This window comes from Pinus tabuliformis, chromosome 2_1 (genome assembly GCF_031772625.1).
Source record: "Pinus tabuliformis cultivar Carrire ecotype Pingquan chromosome 2_1, CPIR1, whole genome shotgun sequence".
In the NCBI taxonomy this organism is placed as follows: domain Eukaryota; kingdom Viridiplantae; phylum Streptophyta; class Pinopsida; order Pinales; family Pinaceae; genus Pinus; species Pinus tabuliformis.
The window spans coordinates 708,114,091-708,123,571 of record NC_142299.1 but is presented as its reverse complement, the minus strand read 5'-3'; the positions used below and the strand labels follow the sequence as shown (position 1 = coordinate 708,123,571).

General features: G+C 40.1%; 1 long non-coding RNA gene across 1 annotated transcript; it reads right to left on the bottom strand.

The window, feature by feature from the left end:
• Positions 1–5,600: 5,600 nt before the first annotated feature.
• LOC149202550 (uncharacterized) lies at positions 5,601–6,258 on the bottom strand. The gene is made up of 2 exons (XR_016253544.1): positions 5,969–6,258; positions 5,601–5,656 (listed from the first exon to the last, which is right to left on the bottom strand). It is a non-coding gene; the product is annotated as an uncharacterized LOC149202550 (long non-coding RNA).
• Between the last annotated feature and the right edge of the window lie 3,223 nt (positions 6,259–9,481).

The window sequence follows — 9,481 nt, the reverse complement described above, 5'->3', positions numbered from 1 at the left end:
AATCATCCATTTCTCCAGATCTCCAAAAAGTCTTGGACAATCATTCCAAGGTATTTAAGACTCCTAAAGGCATCCCACCTATTCATGATCATGATCATGTTATTAATTTGTTTCTAGGAAGACTTCCTCCAAACATCAGGCCTTATAGATATCCCTATGTCCAAAAGAGTGAAATTGAACGTATGGTTGCAAAAATGCTAGAGGCTGGTATAATTAAACCTAGTCAAAGTTCTTTCTCTGCTCCAGTAGTATTGGTTCATAAGAAGGATGGATCATGGTGCATGTGTCTAGATTATAGGGAGCTCAACAAGCTCACTATTAAAGATAAATTTCCCATTCCTGTCACTCATGAATTATTGGATGAATTGCATGGATCAATTTACTTCACCAAGTTGGATCTTCGTTCAGGGTATCATAAAATCGGAATGAAGACTGAATACATTCCAAAAACAACATTTAGAACTCATGAGGGTCATTATGAATTTTTGGTCATGCCTTTTGGCCTTAATAATGCACCTTCTACATTTCAAAGTTTAATGAATTCCATTTTCAAAGCCTTACTTAGAAAATTTGTGTTAGTATTTTTTGATGATATACTAATCTACAGCAAGTCTTGGAAGGATCATGTCCAACATGTTGACATGGTGCTCAAATTATTGGAGCAGAAACAATTATATGTTAAAATCTCCAAATGTTTCTTTGGAGTACAAGAGGTGAAATATCTGTGTCATATTGTATCTCATGAAGGTGTTAAGGTAGACCCTAGGAAAATTAAAACCATTAAGGAATGGAAAACCCCCACATCCATAAAGCATCTATGAGGAATTCTCGGGTTGATAGGGTATTATCGCAAGTTTTTTAAGAATTATGGGAGAATAGCAGCACCTCTAACAACATTATTGAAGAAAGATGCATTTTCGTGGACTCTAGAAGAAACAAAGGCCTTTCAAGATCTTAAAGAGGCAACGTGCCAAGCACTAGTCTTAGCTACACCGGACTTCACAAAAACCTTTATTGTGGAATGTGTTACCTCAGGAAATGGAATTGGTGTTGTTTTAATGAAAGAAGATAGACCCATTTATTTCGAAAGGCATCTAATCAAAGAAAAGTATTTACACAAAGCTATTTATGAGAAGGAAATGTTGGCAATACTATATGCACTTAAGAAATGGAAACCCTACCTAATGGGAAGACACTCCAAGGTAAAAAAGGATCATGATAGTCTTGAATACTTTTTAGAACAAAGATTATCTTCAGAAGAGCAACAAGAAGGGGTCACAAATATGTTGGGTTATGACTTTGAAATCATCTACAAAAAAGGGAAGAAAAATGTTGTGGCAGATGCACTCTCAAGAAAGGATGAGGATGTGGAAGCATTTTCTTTGGGCAATTTCTATTATCCAACCAGATTGGATAAAAAAAGCAAGGGATCAATCGAAGAATGATGAGGAAGTGTGGGAACTCATTCAAAAGATACAATAAGATCCCAGTACATATGATACATTTAGCTGGAAAAAAGATTCGTTATGGTACAAGGATCGTTTATACCTATGTAATAATTCCCAACTCAAACAAATGATTCTTATGGAATTGCACACCTCTCCCTTAGGAGGGTACTCAGGATTTCTAAAAACCTATCACAGGGTTAAGAAGAATTTTTTTTGGGATGGCCTTAAATCGGATATTCAAATGTTTTTGGAGGAATGTTTGGTTTGCCAACAAAATAAAGTTGAAAAAATTAAGACCACATGACTTGTTAGCCTCCTGTTGCAACAGGTGTTCATATTTCATGATTGACATTTTTACATTCCAAATATGTCATCTTTCTTGCTGCAAGGTTCCATATTTCCAGAAGAGGCCAAAGAAGAGACCATGAAAGTGTGCTAGTCTAAATGCCACTAATGTACTCCAATTTTGATGAGTTGTTCCATTTTTGAAGAAGTTTTTCAGTTAAGGGAAGGCCAAATAGCTTAATCTTGGCCTCTCTAGGTTTCAATTTCTTGTTTTAGAATATAGAGAATCATTATCTATCCAAACAGCTTAATCTTGGCAGATTTGTAGATAGGTAGAGAATCAAAGGAGCCCAACTGCTTAATCTGGGTCGTTGGTAGAAATAAGTGTAGATTTAGATAGGAGGACAGTCAAAAGAAAAATTGTAAAGTTGGGTCTGCAAGTCTAAGTGCACCCAAACCAAAAAGAAGAAAAAATGTTAGGCCAGTAGGCTGGGTAGGTAGTTTTGAGGTTGCAGAATGATGATTCATGATCAATTTTGTGTTTTAAAGTGTTATATCTTTTCAGATCACAGGTTGGAGGCAGTTTTCCATTTGGAGGAGCTCAAGCTGGATATCTCTAACTTCCCCATTCTTCCTTATCCCCAAAACACTTACTAATTTCCCTGAAAGAGGTCAAGATCTGCTTGAGCCTCTTACTCTCATCATGTTTCATAACATTTGCCTAAGAACAGATCTGCTTTACTTAGAGACACTCATATCTTTTCTACAAGTTCTATTTTCCCTCTGTAGCCTAAGGTCCCTTACCTTAGCGCTTTCTTGTCATCTCCATATTAACTCCTAACTCTATTATCTAGCCCCCTATCTATTTCCCGTTCCCTTACTAAAACAATGTATAAAAATCCCAAAAATATAATAATACCCCTTCCCTGGCACTATAGCCCTATTCATCTAAGTCTGGGAGAAAACAGTGCAGCTGGGGCTGTTTTTAGCCCATCCGTGTCCTTACAGGGGTTAGTTTGACCTCTGGTCAAACTAATAACCATTTCCCCTAAGCCCTAACCCTGAGAAAACCCATTTTCCGCGTCATCCTAAGGTCTTACCCACCAGATATTCGACCCACTCACTTTTAAAATCCCCAAAAACCCACATTTCCTAAGTTTTAAACCCCCCCCCACGGCATTGTATTAAAAATTTGAATATTCGCGCGCCCGTCCCTTAACCCTCAACCGCCTCGTCCATGCCGCCGGCCATCCGATCGCCCGCGCCCCAGATCTACGGTGGGCGAGCCTCCTCATATCCCAAATAGCCCGAGGGTTAGCGTCCGGGAGATGGGCGGTTTTCCCGCTGTACTCCCGCCACGCGTCGCCCTCTCGGCTGTGGCGGAGCCCCTCCGCCGATACCGCCGTCTGCCCAAAGGCGGTGCGCCCAAAACCGAAAACCGCTTACGCCCTCCTACGTCAGTGCCACGTCACCCGCTCACGTCATCTACCTCCGTTGGCCTCCTACCACTGCACTACCTAGTCACCCTGCCACGTCACTGCCATACTGGGTCCCACCCGCTAACGTCATGATGATGTCATCAGCAAAAAAGGCGCGAAGGCAAAAATCGTGCTTAGGAAGCCCGGATTCAAATTCTGAGGCAGTTTTTCATGCGCGATTAGCGCCTAGCGCTAATCGCGCATGGCTACGGGAAATGGGCCAAAGTGGAAAGACCCTCATTAAGCAGCCCCCAGCAAGCCCGAAAGGCGCAAAATGACCCATTTTTCTTCGCGAGGCATTCAGAAAGGGGCAAACACAGTTTTTAAAGCAGCAGAGGGCCGAACAACGGCCATTAACTATTGATCTGACAGTTTCATACACAGCGAAAGAGAGAAACGGCCCGTTTCCACTGCGAAAGAGTATCAGAGGAAAGATGGAGCGGCAAAGAGTATCAGTTGGATGTTTTAATCAAAATCTTCATTTCCCAAGGCAGCTTAGCATTGAATGGCCTCCAACAAAGTCAAATAAAGCGGTGTAAGCCCATTAATGCTCTCAAATCACAGTTAAAGCATTTAAAGCCGCCGAACAGCAATGGACCAGAGACCCATGCACAGTTATTGCAGAAACCCTACACCAAGTCATCAAGGACAACACATTAACTCAGTTTTGATACGGTTTCCCTTAGCGCAGCTCAAAGATATTTCCTTGCATTTATTGCTGGATAGGATTAGGTTAAAGTAATCATTCTTCTTTCAGACCTGTTTAGGTCAAGTTGTAATAGACAATTATGGATATTTTTCCCTATATATACCACCCTCTGTATTGTTTTAAGGGTTGGTTGGTTGATAGTCTTCATTAGAGACTCACACTGGATATATGAAATGTTTTATTTAATCAAAGATTGCTGAAAAGCTTGGAGGAATGACTGTCTGCTCTGTGTCTAATGGTCTGAAGAAATGAATGTGGAATTCTTGTGCTGCAGTATGAATCAATAAGTGTTTCTTACCTCTGTTATTCCAATTTCACATATGCTTAAGTTACAGAACAAAGGATTGGTTTAGAATTTGCTTAGCTGCACTCTATGCTCAGTTTCTGTGGCTTATTAATGTTTTCCTCTTTATTTAGGCATAAATATGAATTCCTTTGTGGCTCATGTTTGATCTATTTCACATATGAATTACTGTTGTCTAGGAATTCTTAACTGCTCCTAGATAGGGCTCATTTATCTCCTTTCTGCTAAACTGACTGAGAGATTCTTAATTTCCTCTCATTCCTTAGCCTTTCATCCATCTTTTACCTTGAATGATTGTTTTGTATGCGGCTAGCTTGCTCCATATTCTTTCTTGTGACCAAGAAAACACTCCGGCAGTCTTACTCCTTGACTCCACGCCCAATGGTTCTAAAACTTTCGTGCTATCCCTGCCTCTTTACCTGAAATATCATCCTTCCCACCAAAACTTAAACAAAACCCCCTCGAACTCAATAACTAGCCTAAAAATCATCTCCAAGAAAGCTAAATCAGAAAGAGAGAGCCCTCTCTAATTGTAGGTGGGCTTGAACCTGCAGTCCAAAGATTGGTCTGTGGTTACCTCGGCCGTATCCTTTTGCGCTGATGAAAAGGACAACCTGAGCGATAACATAATGGCGACTCCACTGGGGAAAAATCAATTGTTCAAGTGCTATCTGCTCCTTAAAACTACAGATGAAGTCTGAATATCAGCTAGGGAGCCTTTGAAACTGTTCTTGCTTTGCATTTTCAGGAGTAAATAAACGCTGCTTCAGTCAATCTTCATGCTATTTTTAAGCTGCAGATAGTTGTTCCCAAATTTTGATCAGTTCCTTGCTAATTCTAAAGGCATTCCCAGAAAAATACCTAAAACAAATTTGGAAGCTGGCTCCCAAAAAGAACTTACGTCATACAAGGTCAAACCCAGATCTAAACCTCCCAGCTGTTTTTGAAAATCCGAACTTAATCCCAAAGATCCTTAGGAAGCAAGAAATACAAGAAGATTTTGCTGATTTGAGTCCTGAAGCAGCTCACCCTAGCTGTGTTCCAACTCCTGTTACCGTTGTTGTTGTTGTTGTTGCTGATTTGAGTCCTGAAGCAGCTCACCCTAGCTGTGTTCCAGATGCTGTTGCTGTTGTTGCTGATTGGAAAGGTGGTGTTGCTGTTGTGGCCACATAATTTGACAATACTACTTCCCAACACTGATGACAAATACCAAGATTAAATCATTATAAAGGTATAAGGATTAATTTTAGTTGGATAAGCTTACCATGCCATGCAGCGAGAGAACATGAACAGTATCAACAGTAGTTATTCCTTTTAGGACAGCATGAAGTAATGGTGCAGAGGCTACTAAATGACTTCCAGGTCCATGCCCATGATAGTCTGCAGGAACAGGAGGTGAAAGCAGCTTCACTACCAAGCGTACAGTATGTTCCTGTAGGTATGGCCGATAATGAGTAAGCAGAGGGCAAAACGTAACAAAATGGAGAAGCTTTTTTTATTTATTTACTTAAACATTTAAGTGAAACATTCCCTGGAAGGAACGATAGAAGAGAACAGACAAGACGAGAAGTTCCAACGTTTACGCACATAGCTCCCTAAAATTTGTATATCAGATGGGAATGTAGTATCTGAATTTCTAATCATTATAATGTAGCAAATCCAGTCAACATGGTTTCAGTGACTTTTATTATAGACTGCAGTAATCTATTCTTTTCAACATTCCACAAATAGATGCATTTATCACCTGTACATTCCATCCACGTATAAGAGATGCACCACACAAAATGCTAGCTGCAGCAGACCTTTCCTCCTCTGGTCCATTAATTGCAATGTGATATATTTTCTCCAATTCTGCTAAGCTTCCACCAGATCCATGAAAGTTCAATTATATTGTTCTATCAATAATTGATGATAGCAGACAAAATCCATGATGTAGAAACGAGACATGACTAGGAACTCAAAACAGTAAAATGGTTGAATTGAAACTCAGATTGTAGAATTTATGGCCTTGGGAGAGATATCACACTAAGAGAAAGTTTGATATGCAGTTGCGGAGAGATTCATGGAAGGATCCCCATTATCCATTTCACTAAGAAATGCTCTCATTACAACTCCTGCTTCAAGGTATTCTGGGAACAACTATCTGCAGCTTAAAAATAGCATGAAGATTGACTGAAGCAGCTTTTATTTACTCCTGAAAATGAAAAGCAAGAACAGTTTCAAAGGCTCCCAAAAAAGAACTTACGTCATACAAGGTCAAACCCAGATCCAAACCTCCCAGCTGTTTTTGAAAATCCGAACTTAATCCCAAAGATCCTTAGGAAGCAAGAAAGACAAGAAGATTTTGCTGATTTGAGTCCTGAAGCAGCTCACCCTAGCTGTGTTCCAACTCGTTCAACCCCTGCTTCCCCTTGTTCATCATCCACATCTCAAAGCACTCCTTCCACACCTTCATTCACTGCACATACTCCTATTACCACTACTGTTGTCACAGTTGTTCCTGCAGTTCTTGCTGTTCCTGTTGTTCCTATTGTTCCACTTATCCCTGTGAATATGGCTAATAGATATGCACCCTTGCAATTTCCTGCTAATCCTGGGGCCTTGCCCCAAGATTACCAATCCAAAATTACATATTTTGATAGTACTGGTCCTTTCACTGCACTTCAGCATACCAAGAAAATGCAGGACTATTTTGAAAACTACGAAATAGATGATGATAGTGTGAGAATGAAAATTTTTGTTCAAAGTCTAACAGGTGATATAAGAACTTGGTTTAGATCACTTGCTGCAAATTCTATAACCACTTCGGATGAGCTTTACCATTCCTTTACCAACAGATGGGAGAAAAAGAAAGACCCCTTGCACATACTGGCCGAATATGATACAATTAAAAGAGGTCCTCAAGAGACTGTTTTGGAGTATTGTGCAAGGTTCAATAATGTCTATAATGCAATACCACAGAACTTAAGACCATCACCTGACCTTGCCTTGTATAAATTCCCTGATGGATTCGACCCGGATATGGCATACCAGTTAAAAGAAAGAGCCCCTCAGACCCTTGCAGACATGCAAAATGTTGTTGTTAGCGTAGAGGCCAACCTAATTGCCAAAAGAAATAGAGCTAGAATGGAAAGAAGAACCACCTTTAAGGAAGAACCCTCAGCCTTAGAAAAAACGCTTGATGCTATTATCAATGGCATGCAAAGGCTGGGAGACAGAGTAAAGAGTGTTGAGAGGAAGTCATCATGGGAAGGACAACAGTCTAATACCATAAGGAACCCAAATTTTAGGAAAACACAGAACACAAACGTTGGTAGGTCAAGCCCAGATCATGACATAAGACCCCCTTTCCAAGAAAACTATACTGAGGCATCCACTTCTAGTGAACCCATAGAAGACACTCACATGAATCTGATGGATCTAAAGGGTGAGCATCAAACTTTCTTGAGCCAAGAAGACCAAGATGAGCATGACTTTAGTCAATTTCAGACTAAGTCTGGTGAGTCTTTTGATTTTAAACAAGGTTATGATACTGTTGTGTATGAAGTACACAAACAATATAAGCTGAGAACTAGGACCATTGACATTTCTGAACCTAGCAAACCAAAGGATGGCAAACAGCCCAACAAGATTAAAGGCAAGGCTGTCATAACAAAACCAGCTGATATACCTATCCCAAACCCGCATCAAGTGATTGTAGAAGACATAACAGAAATACAACCTTCTATTGATCAGCCTCTACCACCTTCTTCCTCGGAGCAAAATTCGACCAGTGTTCCAAAAAGCTCTCCTAAAACTGAAAAACCGCAAGCGATCAATTCCCATAATGCTGATAAACAAGAGCAAATCGCTGGTAATTCAAAGGAAGAAGAAAAAACTGCCATTATCAACACCAAGACTCCATTGGAAAAGCCATTAATTTAGAGGCAAAGATTGGAAAACTTAAGATATCCATCCCCCTCTCAGAACTTTCCAAACACGATGTATATAGGCAACAAATTCAAAGGTCACTTCAAATCCCAGAGATCAAGGATGATGTAAATGTTTTGGATGATACCCCTGAACTTTTGTTTGGTCTAGAAGTTAATGGAAAATAAACACATGGATCTGTCTTGCCCTTCTATGTTAGTTTGCATATACATGACAAAATTTTGCACAACGCTATGTTTGACTCAGGAGCATCACACAATATTATGCCCAAAGCAGTTATGGAAAAGCTGAACCTTGATATCACAAGACCCTACAAAGATCTATTTTCCTTTGAATCAAGTCAAGTCAAGTGTTTAGCCCTCATCAAAGACTTGTGTGTCTCCTTAGTCCAATATCCCAACAAGACCATCCTCATGGATGTGGTGGTGGCTGACATCCCACCAAAGTACGGTATGCTCCTATCAAGATCATGGGGAGAAAAGCTCCAAGGATCCCTCCAATTAGACCTCTCCTATGCCACTATTTCAGTCTTTGGGCAACCAAAGAGACTGTACAGAGAAACACTCATGAAATATGTGGTAAGTAGTGAGGGCAAGCCTGAAAATTTTCCCATTTACTCAATCCATTCTGATATGGATTCTTTTATTTTGTTTAAAGATGATACAAATTCTCCAACTGATGATGAGCCTTTAGCTCTAGAAAAACAAACACACATCAATGAAGAGTCGGTTGCACATACTGATGAAATTGTCAAAATAGTTAATGCAGCCAGCATACAAGAAGAACCTCCCCAAACAGAAACTGCAAATCTGCCCAATCCTAAAAGGGCTGAAACTCTTAGTACTAACCACAAGCAAGAAATCACATGGTATTTAGAGTTTGATGGCTCTGTCAACAAGTTAGGAGCAGGGGCAGGTGTATGGATTCACAATACATATAACAATCATGCAGAAGGCCATGCCTACAGACTGAACTTCAAATGCACCAACAACATGGCAGCGTATGAGGCTCTGCTTTTAGGCCTTAAACTGCTCAAAGCTTTAGGAGCTGCAAAAGTGTCCATTTTAGGTGACTCTGATTTAATCATACAACAGATGAAAGGTAACTTTTTTACCAATGACAATAGAATGAGGGCCTATAGGAATGCTGCCACTAATATACTCAATGCATTCACTGAATCCAAGCTTGCCAAAATCTCAAGAGATCATAACATTCATGCACACAGCCTAGCCACTTTTGCTAGTACATGCAAGCTTCCCTTTGAGCCAAATCATCATTTTACAGCTGAAATAAAACATAGGCCTGCTGTCCCAAATAACGTTAAAGA